The sequence below is a fragment of the Bos taurus genome, chromosome 8 (assembly GCF_002263795.3).
Source record: "Bos taurus isolate L1 Dominette 01449 registration number 42190680 breed Hereford chromosome 8, ARS-UCD2.0, whole genome shotgun sequence".
In the NCBI taxonomy this organism is placed as follows: domain Eukaryota; kingdom Metazoa; phylum Chordata; class Mammalia; order Artiodactyla; family Bovidae; genus Bos; species Bos taurus.
This window is the reverse complement of record NC_037335.1, coordinates 8288057-8309347: the sequence shown is the minus strand read 5'-3', so window position 1 is coordinate 8309347 and position 21291 is coordinate 8288057. Positions and strand designations below refer to the sequence as shown.

At 47.5% G+C, this 21291-nt stretch overlaps 1 protein-coding gene across 1 annotated transcript in view; it reads left to right on the top strand.

Moving 5' to 3' along the window:
- Window positions 1-21291, top strand: part of XKR6 (XK related 6) — a 265477-nt gene that overhangs the window by 104101 nt on the left and 140085 nt on the right.

The window sequence follows — 21291 nt, the reverse complement described above, 5'->3', positions numbered from 1 at the left end:
AAGCAGCATCTCTGATATTAGTTCCTTTATTTCCCCTGGCAACCATCACAACCTAACAGGAAAGATTTGTCTCCTCCACTAAACCATAAGCTCAGAGGGGACAAGGTCTTTGTTTTGTTCCTGGATGTTTCTTCAAAGCCTGGAACAACACTTGACATGTGTCAGGTACTCAGTAAATACGTAATATTTGAAGGAGTGAATGAATGAATCCCCCACTACTGCACCTAGCTAGGGAGTTGTGAAGAAACTTGGGAGCTTGTAAAGAATCTGGAAGAAAGCTGAAAATGTAAAAAAAAGCCCCAGCTGCCTTAGAGGAGCGGACTTTGGGGCTGGGTCTCCAGGCGGGGTCAGCCTCACCAGCAAGTTGTTCCTGCCTTCAGCTCCTTCTCGGCCTGAATGATCCCTTGCAGCCATGGTGCTAACAATCCCCTAGTTGGAAGGTGACTGTGCCTTTAGAAAACATTTTAATGGATTAATGCATTCAGTAGATTGATATTGTTGTTTAGTCGCTGAGTTGTGTCCAACTCTGCAACCCCATGAACTACAACCTACAAGACTTCCCTGTCCTTCACTATCTACCAGAGTTGGCTCCAGCGGCACCATCCAACCATCTCATCCTGTGTCGCCCACCCCCCTTCTGCCCTCAATCTTTCCCATTCTCAGTGTCTTTCCCAATGAGTCGGCTGTTCTCATCAGGTAGCCAAAGGATTAGAGCATCAACTTTAGCATCAGTCCTTCCAGTGAATATTCAGGGTTGATTTCCTGTAGGATTAATTGGTTTGATCTCTTTACTGTCCAAGGGACTCTCAAGAGTCTTCTCCAGCATCACAATTTAAAAGCATCAATTATTTGGAATTCAACCTTCTTTATGGTCCACCTCTCATATCCATACAAGACTACTGGAAAAAACCATAGCGTTGACTAGACGAAGCTTTCTCGCAGAATGACGTCTCTGCTTTTTAATACACTGTCTAGGTTTGTCATGGCTTTTCTTCCAAGGAGCAAGTGTCTTGTAATTTCATGGCTGCAGTCACTTGTCCACAGTGATTTTGGAGCCCTAGAAAATGAAGTCTGTCACTGTTTCCACTGTTTCCCCATCTATTTGCCATGAAGTGATGGGAACAGATGCCATGATCTTTGTTTTTTTGAATGTAGAGTTTTAAGCCAGCTTTTTCACTCTCCTCTTTCACTTTCATCAAGAGGCTCTTTAGTTCCTCTTTGCTTTCTGCTATTAGGGCGGTGTCATCTGCATATCTGAGGTTATGGATATTTCTCCCAGAGGTCTTGATTCAAGCTTGTGCTTCATCCAGCCCAGCATTTACCATGATGTACTCTGTATAGAAGTTAAATAAGCAGGGTGACAATATGCAGCCTTAATGTACTTCTTTCCCAGTTTTGAACCAGTTTGTTGTTCCATGTCCAATTCTAATTGTTGCTTCTTGACCTGCATTCAGGTTTCTCAGGAGGCAGGTAACGGTGGTCTGGTATTCCCATCTTTAAACATTTTCCACAGTTTGTTGGACGATTGATGCCTTTTGATAAATATGAACAAAGCCTGCTCCAGAATGGTGGTCCAGTAGATATACACCTCACTCTGGCTGTGTGGGGGCCTTGCTTTTAAACTTTGCCTCTTTGACAGTTTTAACAAGGTATCCCTTGGTTTTACTTTTATATATTTGCTTTTCATTAAGATTACATTTCTTACATTTTTTTCTTTCATGAAATGCTTCTTAGGTTCTTGGCACAGTTTTTTTTTTTTTAAGATTTTTTAAATTGGAATTTAATTGCTTTACAATCACATTGGTCTCTGCTGTACAATGACGTGAACCAGCCATCTGTATACAAGCATCCCTCCCTCTTGGACCTCCCTCCTTCCTACCCCGTCCCACCCTCTCCCTCATCACAGAGCGCCGAGCTGAGCTCCCCGTGCTCTACAGCCGCTTCCCGCTAGCTGTCTGTTTTACACGTAATCCCTGAAAGCTCTGTCTTTACCTTTGTCACCTGTACACATGTTTCCCCTCATTTAACTTTGTTTATAGTGTTTTTGACATTTAGAAAATTCTGTACTTTTACTTAGTCAAATTTTTCAGTCTTTTATTTTATGCTTTCTTCTGCATTTATTCTTAAAAATGTCTTCACAGTCCTGAAATGAGATGATTGAAATTAGTTTTAATTGTAGACTTAATTGGAAGACAATGGAATTAGGGCTTGGCAGCAAGCATTTCAAGGAAACTACAGCCACCAACTACCTACCTGTGAGCTAGTTTTAACCAAGTGTGTACATCAAAATCACCTGTGAACGCTTTTAAACATGTACAGATGCCTGAGTCACACCCCAGAGCCACTGAATCTGAAGCTTAAAAAAAAACTACCAGGCCTTCCCTGGCAGTCCAGTGGCTAAGACTCCATGTTCCCAAAAGAGAGGGTATGGGTTCAATCCCTGCTTGGGGAACTAAGATCCCACTTGCTACATGGTGTGGCCAAAAAAAAAAAAAAGAAAGAAACTTCCATAAGTCCACAAACGTAAGACCAGAGCCAAGTTATACGTAATTTTTTTTAAATTGTGCTTGCTTTGAACATTACATTTTATTAACAGAGTGGGTATGTCTTGTCTTACCCTTTACTGCTTGCTAACTAGGAAGATCAGAGTGCTTTCTGAAGAAGAGGCCTCGGAGCAGAGTACTGGGGAGCCCCCTGCATATGTACGATGGGCCTCTGGAGGCACCACTCTCCCAAACGTGGATATTCCTGTGATTATTTCCAAGCTAAGTGGCTGACCTGCACGCTTGCACTACACTATGGCAAGTGGATTTAAAAAAAAAAAATTGGAAGAGATAAAATATGTACAAATGTAGTATATTTGATAAATATATAGAATGCAACCTTTTTGAAGAATGTCTAGAATATATCAGAAGGTACAAAATATTTACAAATTATGGGTATGATACTTCACATTTGTATGTTTATTTGAACCAAGATTCATTACTCTTGGCGAAGGGAATGGCAACCCACAGCAGTATCTTTGCAGGAGAATTCCACGGCCAGAGGGGCCTGGCGGGCTACAGTCCACGGGTCGCAAAGAGTCAAACATGACTGAGCGACCAATGCTTCCACTTTCACTTTTCATTACTCTGATATATGGCAGTGTCTCATTTGAAATGGGGTATAGACCTTGCAAGTTTGGGAGAAGTATTTACAATTTGGGAAAAGAAAGTCGAACAGATGTCTTTGAACAGATTTGAACTGTGCTCGTAGTGAACATTGAAAGCACACTCCTGTTTCTGCAGCCTGGAGTTGTCTCATTACAAGGTTTTATAAGGAAAGCAAATCAACCTGTATTTTTTGCCTACAGATCAATCTATGTTTTTTTTACTGTCCACCCCATAAGTAGCATCCTGAATTCTAAGGAGCAGCCATTCCACCCATAGGAGGTGAGAGGAAGGCATGGACCAGCCTTGGCATCTCAGAGGCTCGGAAACTGCAGAAATGATGGTGGTGTGCTTCATAGAGCTGTAAGAGGACTAGGTGGTAACTGAAGTCCTGGGTCTGGCAGCCGGCAACTACCCCATTAAACGTGGTGCTGCCATCCCCCAGCTGTTCACTGCTCTGGGTGACTTGAAGAAGGATATTTCGGGGTTAGGGGCAGGAGATGGAGGGTTCCAAGGAGACGTCTCTCTCTGTGTTTTGAGTTCCCCTAATCAGTTAGAGAAATTATATATGCCTCCAACAAAAAGAGACAATATAAAGACACTGAAGTATAAACTGCTAAATTTTGTTACAGATAATATATTTACACTGAAGTATGAACTGCTAAATTTTGTGTTACAGATGATTCATTTATTATGAAAAATAAAAAAGAGGTGTAGCCTGAAGTATACAATTTTTAATATCATTTTCATGTAGAAAATGCTTCAATCAGATTTGAATGCATCACAAGGAGAAGAAAAGATATATTGGGTTGGGAAGTTCCCCTGGAGAAGGGATAGGTTACCCACTTCAGTATTCTTGGGCTTCCCTGGTGGATCAGACGGTAAAGAATCCGCCTGCAAATATGAGAGACTTGGGTGTGACTCCCGGGTCAGGGAGATCCCCTGGAGGAGGGCATGGCAACCCACTCCAGTATTGTTGCCTGGAGCATCCCCATGGACAGAGGGGCCTGGCGGGCTACAGTGCATGGGGTCCCAAAGAGTCCGACACGACTGAGCAACTAAGCAGAGCACAGAATTCTACAAATAAAGAGAATAAAAACAGAAAATATCAAAGTGCCTCACATACTGTAAGGAAGTATTATTTAACGAAACATTTGTTTCAGTTTGATATATTTGTAGGTGTGTATGTTCGTGTGTGTGTGTGTGTGTGTGTGTGTGTGTGTGGTGAGTTTCAATGGAAACTGTATTTCTTACTCTGCATTGTGGTCAGAAAAGCTTACAAAGCAATGTTGTGGGCTCACAATCCCTTATCTACAATTCCACATTCCAAAACATGACCCTGTTTTCTTAAGTTTGGCTCTAGTTCATTTGGCAGCAGAACATGACCTACAGTGGTTTAAGGGTATTTATAGTCTTTGTTTATCTTACTTACTATGAATATTTGTACACTTAACTGTAGAATGGAGTTGTACCTTTGACCCCAGCGGGCTTGTTGCACTTAATTACTTTCCTAAGGGCCAAAAAATTCTGAACCATAGAGATTGCGGACCTGTGTAAGGGCTGTAACAGTTTAACAGTTTTCATTCATTCAGCAGGTGTTTATCTAATGCTTTCCGTGGCCTCTGTGCTGTGCTGGGTGTCAGGTGCATGCATGCTCAGTCACTAAGTCGTGTCCGACTCTGCTACTCCATGGACTGTGGCCCACCAGGCTCCTCTGTCCGTGGGGTTTCCCAGGCAAGAATCCTGGAGGGGGCTGCTGTTTCCTCCTCCAGGTGTGGAAAGAAGAAAAGTTTATGTGAGATGAATTCTTTGGGAATTTCAGAGCCCCACGGGTGAAATTTCTAGTCCTTACTGTAGCTGTTCCCTCATTGGATCTGATGTTCCAGCTATGGGGTCCCAAGTCAGGCTTGGTGCTTGATGCTTCCCTGTCCCTTTGTCTTGGCCTGTGTGGTTTTCTCGGCTGGAATTTCCTGATCCTTTTTCACCTGGTTATAGTAACCCAACCCCCCCTCCCATCTATCCATCTATCCACCCATTTCTCCATCCACCACCTCCATGCATCCATCCACCCACTTGCATCTATCCGTTCATCCATGCACTCACCCAATCATCCATTTATTGAGCCTCTCCTGTGTTCAGGGCACTTACAGCCTACTCCGGTTTACTGCCATAAGTAATCACAACTTTCTTAAAACCCCCTAAATACCTTAAACCTCTAAAATGGTGTTTATCATATTACAGTTTATTTTTTCAGGTTAGGCACCAAAGAGCAGATACAGTCCTATTCATGTTTAGTGTTTTGCACTTGTAGGAGCTCATTAAATATGCTTGAAGAAATAAATTTCAGGTTGTACGTTCAAACGTTAAAAGCAGTGTTAACATTATGGTTTAAGCATCCTCACCCGAATCCATGTGTTCAGCGTCTTCAGCTCATTGATTTTAGTGAGCGTATCCAGCCCTCACTTCCATCTGTGGGCTGAAGGAAGGAGGGACATCTCCCCTCGGCCTCTCTGCCTCCATATTCACTGAGAACCTGACTCTGGGGCACCCGACGTGATCTCACCTCTCTAGGGTCTTGGCATGAAGTTAGAGAAGGAAGATGGTGCCACAGAAAATTAGTAAGAAGACAAGGCCATGTGAGGTGTGGGTCAAAGAACTGGTGCTGGCATCATGATCTGAAACCAATCATAATGAAACAGCTTGTTTTATGCTTGGTTGTGTAAGACTGGTTTTGAGAGATTTATTCTTTTGCAAAGGGATCTGGGTCAGAATTATCATTTTATGTCAGATTGGATTTCTATAAAAAAATTGTTTTGGCTCAAGTAGATATTTAACAACATCTCTATTATATGTAAGCTGAAGTTGTCTTCTGATTCCACATTTCTATGAGGTGCGAGCCCGCAATCTTTCTGACCTGACACTGAATGGAATTTTCTTCGCACATTTTCAAAACAGGTGTCAGTGAATCCTGAATGCTCCCGGCTTCCCTCGCACCCCTTCTTTTCCGGTACGCTCCCGGGAAACGGTTTCCAACCACAGTGTGGCTGACTTTCTGTTTCCAACAACCAGTCACAGGTTGGTTGGTTGTGTCTGTGGTTCTTCCTTACCCGGGGAGGCTCTTTGAAACTGAGGATTGAAAGGAGTCTTTCGAGGACTTTGCTCATTCCAGGAAGATGTCTCTTCTTTGCCTTGTGCGTCTGCTTGCATCTTTTTAGTGACGGGAGCTCATCATTTCTCACTGCTGATGCTGTCACTGTGGGATTTAAACACCATGTTGTCTGAATGTAGTGAGAGGGCTGGGCTCTCCTAGCAGTGGTTCCCGGCGAGCATTCCAGGGAGCAGCCCCGATCCTCCTTGTGGGGTTCAGGATCTGCTGCCAGTGGGTCTGCTGCAGTTTGGTTTGAGTCCTGACATTATCGGAGCCCTAAACTCAAGAATGCTGGTCAAGTGCCTTTACGATCATTGTGAATCGCTTATTTGTCCTCCAGAGCCACGAACAGTGGGATCCACCTCTGGCTGTCTGAGTGGAGAGGCAGTGGGAAGAATGAGTGCAAAGGTTTAGGGAGAATTTAGGTGCCTGAGTATGGATTGGACAGCAGACAGATGACGGATGATGGGTGCATGGGGGAGCGGCAGAGGCCCTGACAGCCACCGCAGCAAGAACAAGGTCGTCAAAGTTTCACGCATGACCCTGGAACCTCCAGGTGCCCAGCGGCCTGCTCAGCACATCTGATTGGCTGAGACCGAGTCTTGTGCCCCCTTCCACCACCACCCCTCCAGTCATGCTCCCAGCGCAGGAACTGAATGGAGCTTTCCACTTCCAGGGTGGCCAGTGGCCACCCCCTGCTCCCGAGATCGCTTACACGGACGCTAGGGGCACAACCAATGAGGAGAGGGCTGCTGGATGCCTAAGAGCCAGTAGGGGTTCCTTTTCAGTGACAGACTTTGATCAAGTCCTGAAGTCACCATATTGAATATGACACCTAAAAAAAGAAAAAAGTGCATTGGTTGCCTCTGTGTTTTGAGCTTTGGCACGTCTGTTTTATTGGCCAGAGAGGTAAATATAAGTTTGTAACAGAACCAATGTCAACTTAGCCCTGCCTTGCAGGGTCCAGAGACCGTCGGGCCAGGACTAGGCTGGCGCTGGCATTAGAGGGTATACTGCAGAGGGTGATCGATGTTCCTTCACGGCTGCAGCCTTCTCACTGACACAGCATGGTCCCTCACTTCCTGGGTTACCTTAAAGCATAGTCAAGATTGCTGTTGAAATGGAAGTGTTTCTGTGACCTTTCTAACCCTCAGAAGTTTGTTTTCTCTGCTTCTGGGTTCTGTGAGTTGGGACGGAGCCCCTAGAGACCCAGGCAACCCAGCCCCTGGCTGCCCCTCCACTTGCCCGAGCCCCTCCTACCCGGCTCCGTCTTGGCATCGTCTCGAGTCCCCCGGCCGCACCCCACCACCATGCTCCCCGGTCTTCTGACCATGTCCCTGTCTGTCCTGGGCCTCTCAGGTGCTTCATTCACCGGCTTGACCCAACAGAGAGGCCTAAAGGTGGGACAGAGATGGTGTCTTAGATGTTAGAAAGAGTCCAACCTTGACTCTAAGGGATGTGAACGTGAGTAGTAGGTGCACTCTTCGCCATGTGTTTAAAAGGCCACCGTTGTGTATGCAGCTGGGGCTTAAAAGCTGAAAGTAATGGATTTACAGCCAGCTTGAGTGAACTCACGGGAGCTGGATGGTTAGTGGCCACAGTTGACTGAGTGGAAGGATCTCATAGGCAGGAGTAATATTTAAATTTCCGAAAGACTTGTAAGGCCCCTCAATCAAGTGATACTCCCTCAGGCTGGGCGGGGGCCTTTAGTTGCAGGACTGTGATAAATCCGGGGCCCCAGGGGGTGGAGCAGCATGGCAGGAAGAGCACATGGGGTGGTAGTCTACCAGGCAGGGTAAAATTGGTTCAGAGTCATACCAGCCCTGCTTGTAAGACAGAGGTGCAGTCTGTATTCCCAATGCTGCTTTTTCAGGGAGCTGGGGCTTTTTTTGTTTGTTTGTTTGTTATTCTGTTTAGATGGATGAGAGTTGAATTGTATCACCAGCCAACGCATTGGGCATTTTCTCTTATGCTGTCCTAGCCTTCTTTCCCCAGTGAACCCACCCCACCCGCCCCGCACAGAGGCTGTGTGATATGGTGGAGCCTCCTCACCTCCTCTGTGAAATGGGCCCAAGGATGCTTCCCTTTCCAGGACATTGTGAGGACTCCGTGGAATGACATAGGTGACCAAACATCCGGCTCTGTGTCAGCCACTTCCATCTTATCTTGGGCGTAGTGCTGATTACAGCAGAGCACACTGCTCTTCAGATCTGAGCACGGGTCCCAGCTGCGTTATCAGCAGGCAACTCCGTGGGTCCCCGTGCTGCCCTGACGAGGACGCGGAGGTCCCGTAGCTGCGGTGTGGGAGAGCGGGAACCAGTACCCACGCCGTGTTCCCCGGCCCCCTCCTTCTTCAGCGGCCTTCAGGATCCTTTCACAAGGGGTCATGCTGAGATGGAACATAAGACAAAGACAGAGGCTCCGGTTATGAAGAGCTTCCCTTGCATTAAATGCAAAAGCCACTTAATTATTTTATCACCAAAGTATTGCCAGATGCAGGTATTGGCTGTCATGTTTTCATCTGCATATGGTCTTTTGCACTTGCCTGTATTGAGGCAATAGTCCTTTAAAAACAGATTTATATATATATATTTTTTCTTTTGCTTTGAAATTAGAGTGGTCCTTTCATGAAATGAAGTTCTTCTACGTCAAGATCTTAATTGGAAGAATTGGATCTGTCCGTGAATCTGAGTCTTGTCTGGTAGCCCTTGAAGCCCTGCCACCGCCATATGTTCAAGTTTAGGTGGAATCTGAAGGAGGAGGGTGAAGGAGGCAGGGCTCCATGATTGGAGCCAAAACAGTAGGACCAGCCATCCGGTCTCCACCCCTAGTGATATCAAGTGCCTCCTCAAAAATAATGTCCCTGCGACCCCGCACCCCCACAACCACAGCAGCACATTTAACAGCCAAGGGGAGGACAGACGTGATGATAACTGCTCCCACTTATTGATCTCCTTCTGTGGCCCTCAATGGCCCTTCTGTGGCTAGACAGTTTCCTATGGTCGTCCCTGTTCATCTTCCTGACTCCATGAAACAGGTATGAATTCCATTTTTAAGCTGAGGAAGCGGAGACTTAGAGAAGTTCACTTGCCTGATATCACACACGTAGTAGATGGTGGAGCCAGGATTCAAAGCCAGGCTTGTCTTTCTTGAGAGGCCGTGCTTCTCAGGAAACAGGGAAACAGGGCTTCTCTTGGTTGATCATGGTCAGTCACATAGGTGTTTCTAGGTTCTGCACTGTAAACCCTGCTCTCCAAGCTTCTTAGTGGACATGACACCATTTCTTGGCACTTTCAGACAGGGTTGGACAGCCCCAGCCTTTCCTCTGCCTGATTCCTACTCCTCTCGTAGCTGGGCATGATATCCTCCAGAAAGCCTTTCCTGACACTCCCCTCTACCCCGCCCCAAAACCTGGATGGTGCCTGCTCCTCCTACCATTTGGGCCAGATGGCATTTCCCGCTGAATGGGGCAGGAACCTCATCTCATTCTGCCTGTGTCCCCGAGCGCTCAGTGCCGAGTGAGCTCTCATAGATACGGCAGCTGATGAATGAGTGGCCAACAAGGATATGGCCAAGAGGAAAAAAATCTCATGGAGTGTTTAGCTGGAATAGGATGTAGAGTCTCTCTCATTTACAGATGTCCAGGTGGTCCCATGGGTGGGGTGGGCAGAGCCAAGGCTGGCACTCAGGCTTTTGGGGACCCCAGCACGGTGCTTGTCCCACTGTGGCCTCAGCACTGTGGCCCCTCCCTGGTCTCAGCTCACCCGTTGCTTCAGCATGCCCACTGCATCATTCTTCACTGGCATCTCTGTGAACTGTCTTTGTTTAAAACTACAGGGCAGAGCTGTATTTGTTGAGCCATCTGTGTGAAGTCCAGGTAATAAATGCTGTGGGAGTCCAGAAACCATATGGGGAGCTCCCAGGTGGGTTGGAAGAAACCACTTCTTCCCAGGAGCCCAGGGGTAATCTCCAGAGGGCAGATTTGAGAGTCACCCACCCCGTAGCCTCCTCCTGCAAACCTGAGCTCCATTTTCTGGCTTGAGGGGCTTTGTACTGGGTCCTAGTTTCTTCCGCTTTCCTCTGTTATCGGGACTCAGATACGAGGAGGAGGAAAGCAGTTCCAGGTCTGCACCTGCCCCTGAATCCGTGCTGCTTTCTCCTCACCCCTCCTCACGTCAGAGCCCACAGAGACATTGATTGTTTGTCACGTTCCTTTTGTCTGAAAGTCTTGGTTTGACCTCCAGACTGCCAAACTTCAAGCAAAAACGTTTTGTGTTTTCCTGAGTTTAAACAGCACCCCAGTAAAAGGAGCACGCCTTCGGTTAATATTCTGCTTCTCCCTGTCCCAGGCAGCCTGCCGGCTTCTGCTGATAAACTAAGAGACACTTCGTGACTGTTCTTTCCCTAGAGCCATAATCATCATGAAAACCTTTCCTACTTACCATGGGGCTGTTTACTCTGGTTTCATGTAAAAGATTTCACCGTGGATTTAGGTTTGAGAGAAGGAGGGCCTTCAGGTTACATTCTAGCCTTGCAGGGGTATGTGTTAAGTTGCTCAGTCATGTCCATCTCTTTGCAACTCCATGGTCTGTACCTCACCAGGCTCCTCTGTCCAAGGGATCCTCCAGGCAAGAATACTGGAGTGGGTAGCTGTTCCCTTCTCCAGGGGATCTTCCTGACCCAGGGATGGAACCAGTCATGCAGGAAACATTTCTAAAATGTTAAAAAACACTTACACTAATGTGTAGTGTGTTGGTTCTGTACATAGTATGAAAATTGGTGTTAGTTGTACTGTGTTTCCTCAATTCAATGCAAAGGCCATATTGAGAAAAGAGATTGCTGATCAGTTAGGGTGCTTTTGACTACAGGTACAGAAAATGCACTTCCAAGTAGCCTGTGTAATAAAGAAAATGTATCATGTCATTTAAGAAGAAGTCATTAGGTAATGTGATTCTGCTGCTGCTAAGTCGCTTCAGTCGTGTCCAACTCTGTGTGACCCCATAGATGGCAGCCCACAAGGCTCCCCCGTCCCTGGGATTCTCCAGGCAAGAACACTGGAGTGGGTTGCCAGTTCCTTCTCCAATGCATGAAAGTGAAAAGTGAAAGTGAAGACGCTCAGTTGGATCCAACTCCTAGCTACCCCATGGACTGCAGCCTACCAGGCTCCTCTGTCCATGGGATTTTCCAGGCAAAAGTACTGGAGTGGGGTGCCATTGCCTTCTAGGGCTGGTTAATTCAGTAGCTCAAAATGACACCAGAGAGCCAGGCTCCTTCCATCTTAATGCTCCATCATCCTCAGAACATCAGACTGGGTCCCACTGTGCTTGCAGAATGACTTTCACTGATCCAAGTGTAATTTTGTGCTATGACGTGTCCAGAGGAAGAAGAGAAGGTCTCTTTCCACATTGCTCTCTCTTTTTTAATCTTTTGACTGTGTCACTTGGCATCTGCGATCTTAGTTCCCCAAACAGGGATTGAACCTGTACCCTCTACACTGGCAATGTGAAGTCTTAACCGTTGAACAAGGGAAGTCGCTACACACGTCTCTCTTTAAGAAGGAGGAGACCTTCATATATTTGCCACGGTGTGCCTCTGCCTGTTTCTTTGGCCAGCATCTACCCTGTTACTGTGCCTAAAGTTAATCCCAGGAGGGATGGGATTCTAAGATTGATGCAGGCATATTAGAATTCACCCTGGAACTTGAGAGCTGCCCACGTTCCCTGTGCGGAGGAACACCATCAAGATCAGAGTTCTGCTCACCGGAAAGGTGGGCGGAAGGATATGGGTGGTTCACCAGCACTGGCCGCCCGGAGTGTTCTTCCTGGAGACCACCCTTGCACGCCTCCTCAGAGGGGAGATTTAGCAGTGTTTAAACAGCACAGCCCCAAGCTATGATTTTTACAAGATTTGGAAGGAGGAAGAGAGGCACACTCCGGAGAAAGACGTCCAGACCCTGGAACAGAGGGCGGCGAGGGCAGGACAAAGGAGAAGCCACTTGTGTTGGGTGGAGGCGGGGCTGAACGGGTTCCATTCATCCACCCTCCAGCCCCGAGTGAGTGAAGGCAGACCTCTGAGATCGCTAAGAAGGGCAGGACCCATCCCTGCGGGATGGGACTGGCCAAGTGACCTCGGAGGCCTCTGTTCTGTTTCAGATATTTCTGGCGTTAAACCTTCTCAGAGAATGCAGGCCGCCGCCGCACCACTGCATCTGTTAGTAGCAGAGCAAACTACTGCACTGACTTTTTGTTTGAAGTCTCCCCTTTCACCGAGGAGGCAGCAGGATCTAGAAAGGAGATACTATCAGAGTGGGACACCAGAGACCTGGATTATATTCCCGCCTCCGCTGGGGATTTACTTTGTAGCTGAGGTAGGTCATTTAACCTCCGCAGGCACGCGGCTTTCCAGTGTGCACAGCTCGATTTGCTGCCACTGAAAGCTTTTTCCTCGTTCCGACATCTCAGAGGTGTGAAGTCTCAGGCTGCCTTTGTGTGGGCCGAGCAGGATACAGTGTCTTCCTCGCATTAGGATCCTTTTCAGCGACAGTGCTAATAGAGTGACTGGACGCTGTTCTGATGAGCACCTCCACGTGTGATGCCCACCCCTGCTGAAGGCTGACAGCTACTGATAACGACAGTTAAAAACTAGCACCGCCTGAGCACCTACTGTGCGCCCGACTGTATCTGCAGCTCCGGCTCATTAATACTCAGACTTCCAGAATATTCCACGGGTCAACCCAGTTCAACCTCTGGGTTTACCTGTAGTGTGATTAGCTTTCTCAAATACCTTCTTCATGTTTAAGCAAACGTTTATAAATCACCGAAGCCGTGCATTAAGTGCAAGTCTGGGTTAGGGAGGTGCATTCCATTTGTTTTTCTTTTTTTAGAAAACACATTTGGCTTCTGTTCCTGAATCTTCCCCTGAGGGAATGTGAGCAGCTGCGGTGCCATGAGCTGTATGGAGACTGTCCTCCAGGGGACCCAGGCCCACCTGGAGACTCGGTCCCTCCCATTGGTGATGCTCAGACTTCAGTGAGCAGGAGGATCCCCTGGGGAGTTTGTGAAGCCCAGGGTCCCCACCTGCATACATGCTGGGCTCCCCACCCACACACGTTGCCAGCTCCCCACCTGCCGATCCTCCTGGGGCCCCACTGCAGACATCCTGACCTGGTCCATTTGGGGTGAAGTGCAGGTGCAGCCCCACAGCTCCTCACGGGATGCTGAGACCAAAGAGCTGTAAATCCCAGGGAGGGTAGCACCAGTCCTGCTGATATACGGAATGCCGGCCCACAGGAGAACCAGCGACCCAGGGCAAACGAGCTCTGGGGGCGGGGTGCTGGTGTCAGCTCAGAGCAGAGAGAGCAGAGTCAGCTTGCCCACTTCAAGGCTTCCTCTGCAGAGACAGTGTGAGCTGAGGTGGGAAGTGGGTGGGAGAAGTCAGAGTGGAGGTACCTCCTGCCCCTAGGCCCACACCAGCAGTCCAGGGGTGAGAGTCTTTGAGGAGAGGTCTTGGGTGGGTGCCCCAGGGCAGTTTGATCCCACGGCCGACCTCTCTCCAGAAAAGAGGGGTTACCAGCAGCCCGACCACTGGCAGCCTCTTTCCTGGGTACTGTGGTGCTGGGTCATTATCCATCCTACCCCGCTTCCAATCATTGTTCGCTCCACTCTTTCACCCCTGGCCATTGTCATTCTATAAAATGAGAAAAACTAGCTTCTCTCGTGGGATTGGTTTGAGGATTCATGCAGTCATCACACACACACACAACTTTCACATCTAACATGCATGTGCTCAGGTGCTCTTCCCAGCCTGGGTCCCCTGCACAGGGGTTGAGGCAGTGATGCCCAGCACCTGGCACCCGGGACAGGCGTGCCATGAACACCTGTGGAACTTTGCTTGTTGCCAGGGCTATAGAGATGGGAAGACATGCTCCTTGCCCTTAAATGCCTCACATGGCATGGGGAGGCAGGGCACGGAGGATAATTTGTAAGGGTTGTGGGATCACGCAAGTGCTGATGCTCAGAGAGCTTTGTGCAAGTTACTCTGGGGTGTCAGGACAGCAGGGCATTGCCCGAGGGTCAGGAAAGCTGGAAAGGAGCTCTTGGAAGGAAGAGAAGGAGGTGACCATGGGGCAGAGGATGGCATGGGTGGGGCAGTGAGCCCAGCCCCGCAGAGACAGAGCTAGGGGGTGAGAAACAGTTTAGGGGCACAGCTGGGGGCACCAGACTCCAACAACTTATTTCTCAGGCAAAGGAGGTTGGAATTTGCCTCGTAGATGGGTGATGAACATTGCCTGGAGTCCAGTATCAGGCAGGTAGTTTATTTCACTGGCCTAGGCCAATGTTTCCTTAGGAGCTGACCGATTGTAAATTGATGAGCAAGACAAAGGATGTGAGAATTCTTTCCCATCTAGAGTGTGAGTAACCGCCCCTTCCCTTGAAGCTGGCAGCCGGCCCAGCACTGACAGAATCTTCTCTGAATCTTGGGAAATAGGGAAGCCTTTACTGGCAAGTGCCTCTTTGTAAAAAGGAAAAAATAGATCCCACACATTAACTCTGAAAGCTGGTGAAGTCTGGTAACTTATTTCAAACAGATTTGGACTGAATCAGAAATACGCCAGGCTGGTGGGTGGAGTTCTAAATTTACACCTTCCTCTCATCATTAAGACCGGGTAGATGTTTCATTAGCGTGAGGTGCTATGTAAACAGAAAGTACTTTCAGAATAAATATTTTCTCTGCCCTCCCCCCACCCCCCAGTCAAGATCTGCTCTATGATAAACAGTACAGTTCTCAGAAGCAGGAGAGTTTTATTTTTAAACTCCCCTAAATTCCGGGGAGTGCTAAGTGATCCAGCCTTGAGGCAAGATCGTAGCTTTTATTTGTGCAAAGTCGAGCACGGCTGAAATCATACGTGCCAAATTATTCTGAGCTCTTGAAGACACAGAGCACACAGATGGTGTTCTGGCCAGATTTCCAACTCTCTGAGTTTGGTAAATACTGATGGTCGAAGCCATAGTTTAATTAGGTCAGTAAGCGCTGTTTCGGGCTTCTCAGGTGGCCCAGTGGTAAAGCATCCGCCTGCCAAGCAGGAGACACAGGTTCGATCCCTGAGTCAGGAAGAGCCCCTGGAGAAGAAAATGATGACCTATTCCAGTATTCTTGCCTAGGAAATCCCATGGACAGAAGAGCCTGGCGGGCTGCAGTCCATGGAGTTGCAAAGAATCGGACATGACTGAGCGTCCAAATAATAGCAACAGAACACTTGTTTGTGGACAGACAAAACCGTAGAAGATCAGGACTGGAAGATACGCTGGCAGTTATGCTCTGTAACTAATTACTCAGTGTAAGTGTGGAGACTGAGGATCAGAGAGGACTAAAGGTGGGCCATGGGGTGAGACCAGACAGAGACTAGACTAGGGACCCCACAGAGGTCCCCCTTTGCACTAAGTTCCTTATTTTTTTCTTTTGATGTTATCTGTTGTAAAAATGTTACTAAATGAGTTTTTTAATAAATAAAAATATTCAAGTTAATGTTATTCAAGGAATCAAGAAAAGCCAGGCAATGAATTTTCACTTATAAGATACAAACACTTTTCTAGAATCCCCATTTTCTGTTTACCTAAAGGAGTTTTTTTTTTTTAAACAACAAAAAAACTTTATCTTCCTACCTCAAAAACTTTAAAACATATACATACGTATTTCTGCATTTCTTGGCAAAAATTTAAAATATGTAGTTGTAATCATAGTAGGCATACCATTCTGTGTTCCCCTTCTTAATTAATGTAATACAAATCACCTCCCCTTACGGTTATGTGCCTTTCATAATTACTTTTGTGACAGTTTGGCAGAGCTCTCACTAAAACTAAACATTCCCTTCTTGTTTAGCCACTTAGGTTGTTTGCAGATCGTTAATGTTGACATCTGATGCAGGCGTGGGCATCTTGTTGCATGTGGCTTTTTGCTTTGAATGAGTTCCTCGCCCTCTTGCCCGGTAGAAACATCACTAGACCTTGAAGGGGAAGCGCACACAGGTTGGAAGGAAAAGTTTTGACCCGGGCTTGGGGAGAGCCCACCTGGGAGTGCAGTAAAAAAGCATAAATAAAGCCAGGACCCCAGTGAGGATGCTTGTTCAGTGGCTCAGTTGTGTCCGACTCTTTTTGACCCCATGGACAGCAGCATGCCAGGCTTTCCTGTCCTTCACCATCTCCTGGAGCTTGCTCAAGCTCATATCCATCAAGTCAGTGATGCCATCCAGCCGTCTTATCCTCTGTCGTCCCCTTCTCCTCCCGCCTTCAATATTTCCCAGCATCAGGATCTTTTCCAATGAGTTGGCTTTTCGCAACAGGTAGCCAGAATATTGGAGCTTCAGCCTCAGCATCAGTCCTTCCAATGAATATTCAGGACTGGTTTCTTTGGGGATTGACTGGTTTGATCTCCTTGCTGTCCAAGGGACTCTCAAGAGTTTTCTCCAACACCACAGCTGGAAAGCATGAATTCTTCGACACTCAGCCTTCTTTATGGTTCAATTCTCACGTCCATACATGACTACTGAAAAACCCGTAGCTTTGACTAGACAGACCTTTGTGGGCAAAGTGGTCTCTGCTTTTTAATGCATTGTCTAGGATGCTGTGCCCCGTCAAATCCCAGAGATCACGTATGAGAGGTGATGGCAGTTCAGGCCTGGGAGCCCAGGGACCCCTGGGGGAGGGGCAGACACCCCACAGCGGGATTGCTGGAGGAGGAGGAGGGTGGGGAGAATGCCATGATCCCCCTCACCTCCCTGCCCTCATGCTGTATCCAGGTCTCCTCACAGCGATGATAGTGGCAGGGCGCAGGCCCCCTCCAACTCTTGGAGGCAGCTGGGCTCCCCCAAGTCTACAAGAGGGAGGTCCCAAGAGGGGCGTGTTTCTGCAGCGGCTGGTCTTTGTGCATTGGCAGCCTGTGCATTCCAGAGAGGAACCCAGAGATGTCACTTCCACCCCACTCCTGGCCCCCGACTTGGTAGAAAAAGTTGGAGGCTGACAGGCTTTGCTTACTTCCCCCCACTCTCTTTTGTGGGAAGGTCAACCCCAGGGACCCCCTCTTATCCTTTCATGGCCTCTTTAGCTCCTTTTCAGTCCTTGAACCCATAGAAAGCAGAATCGCAGCACAGCCCAGTCCCTGTTCAGGAAAGCGGGGTGTGTCCACTACTTCCTGGGCTTCGTCAGATCTGAGCAGAGTGTCTCAGAGGGACTGAGGAAGGGGGAGGTGCCAAGGGCAGAAGGGAGGCTTCTGGGACCACTCTTGGAGCAGAGGCTCCTACTTCACCCTTGTCCCAGGTTGCAGGGTGAACCCACATTATTTCAGCTTAGATTTTGAGATTCACAGGCTGTTTGAACTACATCCCTTCCAACTGTGCCCAACTCTTGCTCCTGCCTTGCAGCATGGTGTGGACACTTGGTGAGATGTTCTGGACTCCTGGTTGTCAGTGACATCTTGCAGAGAGTGAAGCTGGGCTTTCCAGACTCCCCCCTACAGGCAGGGTTGGACCACCTTTCCTGTGCTTGGAGCAGAAAAAAAAGGAAAGCAAGAAAGGGCTTCCCTGGTGGCTCAGATGGTAAAGAATCTGCCTGCAATGCAGGATACCTAGGTTTGACCCCTGGGTAGGGAAGATCCCCTAGTAAAGGGAATGGCTGCTCACTCTAGTATTCTTGCCTGAAGAATTCCATGGACAGAGGAGCCTGGCGGGCCACAGTCCGTGGGGTCACAGAGAGTCTGTATTTGGGACAGAAATCCTCTCCTCCAATTTTCTACACCCAGCACATCGCTCCTGGCCAAGCGGTGGCATGTTCTGTGATAGAAGGAGTGGTCCCTCAACAGAGCCCACGCCTCCGTTCTCCAGGCCTGCTGCCAGGGCTTAGCAGAGAGGGCAGGCATGCAGCAGCAGCCTCAAGTGGATGCCCCACACTGTACACAGCCTCTCTGACCTGTTGGTGCCCCATCAAGCCTCAAAGGACCAGGAGTGCGTGCTCTTTATGCCGCCTTTGACTGAGGCAGTGAGGCTGCAGCCTGAGTGACACTGGGGGAACAGTGGGACTAGCACTGATTCCTAATGAACTATTGCAAAGTAAGCCCCCTACTAATTAATGCACATAAAAGCTGCCCTCTCTCCCCATTAAGCCGGCAGGGCTTATTCTTATTTACATCTTCTTTGATTATAAGGTTCCCTTTCAACTTGACGGTCAGAACTCGGGGTGGAGAGCCGTGGGGAAAGGAGGGAGAATCCAGGCTGAGCCAAGTTACCTCCGAGGGCTCATCTGAGCCTCTGCCGTGGGAATTCCTGGGATGGATCAGCCCCAGGAGAGGAAGCAAGGCAGATGCATTTAATTTCTCAATTAAAATGCCTTAAATGCCCACAATTTCATTGTGTGATCAAATCATATTTGAAATACACTGGGCCAGATACATTTGTGATGAACTGCTGTGCAGATAATGGAAATCATTTCAATAAAACTCTCATCCATGCTAAGACCTTAATCAAAGGATAACCTATTTGACATTGGATCACAGAGAACTGTGTAATTCTGCTCCTGCAGGAATAGATTTATTGCATTTGAGTCATGAATGCATTAGGAAGCTGAAGTCATGCTAAAGGTACAGTCCCTCTTCTGAGTTTCTCTAGCACCTTCAATTTTCCCAGTAATCCTCCGTTTTCTCAGAATTTGGTCTTCTGTGCATGAAACCTGTGCCATTTTCAGGCAGATAGCCTAGAAAGCAGGGGCTACCTCTCCTAGTCCCCAAGGGGTTCCTTACATTACTTTTACCTAAATTTAATGCTTTTATTGTTGTTTTCCAGTCACTAAATTTTGTCTGACTCTTTGCGACCCTATGGATTACAGCATGCCAGGCTCCTCCGTCCTCCACCGTTTTCCAGAGTTTGCTCAGATTCACGTCCACTGAGTTGGTGATGCTGTCTAACCTTCTCATCCTCTGTCACCTCCTTCTCCTCTTGCCCTCAATCTTTTCCCAGAATCAGGGCATTTTCCAGTGAGTTGGCTTTTTGCATCAGGTGGCCAAAGGATTAGAGCTTCAGCTTCAGTCCTTCATCAGTGAGTATTCAGGGTTGATTTCCTTTAGGATGGACTGGTTGGATCTCCTTGCTGTCCAAGGGACTCTCAAGTGTCTTCTCCAGCACCACAATTTGAAAGCATCCACTCTTTGGCGCTCAGCCTTCTTTACTGTCCCAACTCTCACATCCATGTATGACTACTGGAAAAACCATAGCTTCGACTAGACGGACCTTTGTTAGCAGAGTGATGTCTTTGCTTTTTAATATGCTGTCTAGATTTGTCATAGCTTTCCTTCCAAGGAGCAAGAGTCTTTTAATTTCATGGCTGCAGGCACCATCTGCAGTGATTTTGGAGCCCAAGAAAATAAAGGGTGTCACTGTGTCCATTGTTTCCCCATCTATTTGCCATGAAGTGATGGGACCAGATGCCATGATCTTAGTTTTTGGAATGTTGAGTTCAAGGCAACATTTTCTCTCTCCTTTTTCACCCTCAACAAGAGGCTCTTTAGTTCTTCTTCACTTTCTGCCATTAGAGTGGTATTATCTGCACATCTAATGGTTTTAGCTTTACCAAAAGTTTTGCCCCAATGATTTGGCCCAAATCATTACAGGCCCCTGAGTTTCCTTCCTGATTATTTACCATTAATGCGTCCTATAATTTTGGTCGTTTTATTGCACCCATCTTATTCAATGGGCCTTTGTTTCCTCCTGTGTAAGTGGGGATGATGATAGCTCCACTCTCCTTCCCAAAGAGGTCGGCAACACAAATGGGCCAACAGTGCCTGAGAGGCTGGCGTAAACGGTGGAGATCAGCCACACTCTGGTCTCCTGGCATTCCCTCTGGGTCTCTTTCTGACTCGATTATGTGCTTTTGAGGGGCAGGGGCTGTCTGTCTCCTCCTCCAAATTATTTCCTGGCACCAGCCAGCACTCAGCAGAGACTTCTTGGCCGGCCAGTTGGACAGAAGTGGGTTGTGTGGATGGCTCTGGGGGGCAGCCAGGGAGTCCTGCCCAGCTCGTCCCCAGCACATCAAGCTGGGGATGGACTCGACCCAGTGGCGGGCACTGCCCCTCCGTCTCCCAGGTTTCAATGATCGCATTCTACCAGGAGAAATAGATAAATAGTTAAACTGCTAAAATGAGCCCTATAATCAGGTCAGTGGAATTGTAAGTGATATCTCTTTTGATGTGTTCTGATTTCTTTTTTCCTCTTTCTTTACCTTCCTCCTAAAATCTGTCCTGTTTTGTAAAGAGACACATCTCTGATTGGGCATATGCTGGAGCTTGGACAAATGGTGTGAGAAGAGACCTCTTTTTGTTAGTTCACTCAAAAGCTGTCTTATTACGGGGACAAAAATGACTGGCGAGGTTGGGCTCTTCTAATTAGGCAAAGAACAAAAAATATGTCAATTAACAAGTGCATTTTTTCTTGCTTTTTGATGTGCGTCTCTGCAAACAGTTCAGGGTATTGCCCTTTTGAGGAAGGATGTGTACTCTCCTTTGCGGGTAATTCCGGTACCTTTCAGATTTTTTTTTTTTTACCTCCATTGGTTTTCTATTACAAAATTTATTTTTATTACTTTGTAACAGAATTCAAAGACATGTTATAAAGTAAACCCACATCCTCCCCTTTCTTCCTTGCCCCTCTTCCTGCTCCAGCATTCCCCGCCGCAACCAGGGGACAACCAGACTTTTCATACTTAGTCAAACTCATATAAAGAACACAGATTTTATTTCACAAAAATAACATAATAGGAGACATACCATCTTCAACTTGCTTTTCTCGCTGTGGATGACTCTCCAGTCAGAAATACAGATCTGCTTCCTTATTGTTAAAGGCTGTATTTATTCCATTGTTCCATATAACCTAATCTAAATCAAACTGGTGATGCGCCAGAATTTCTCCATTCTTCCTCCTGCTGATAACGTATGTTGCACCCCCTCCCCTTTCCT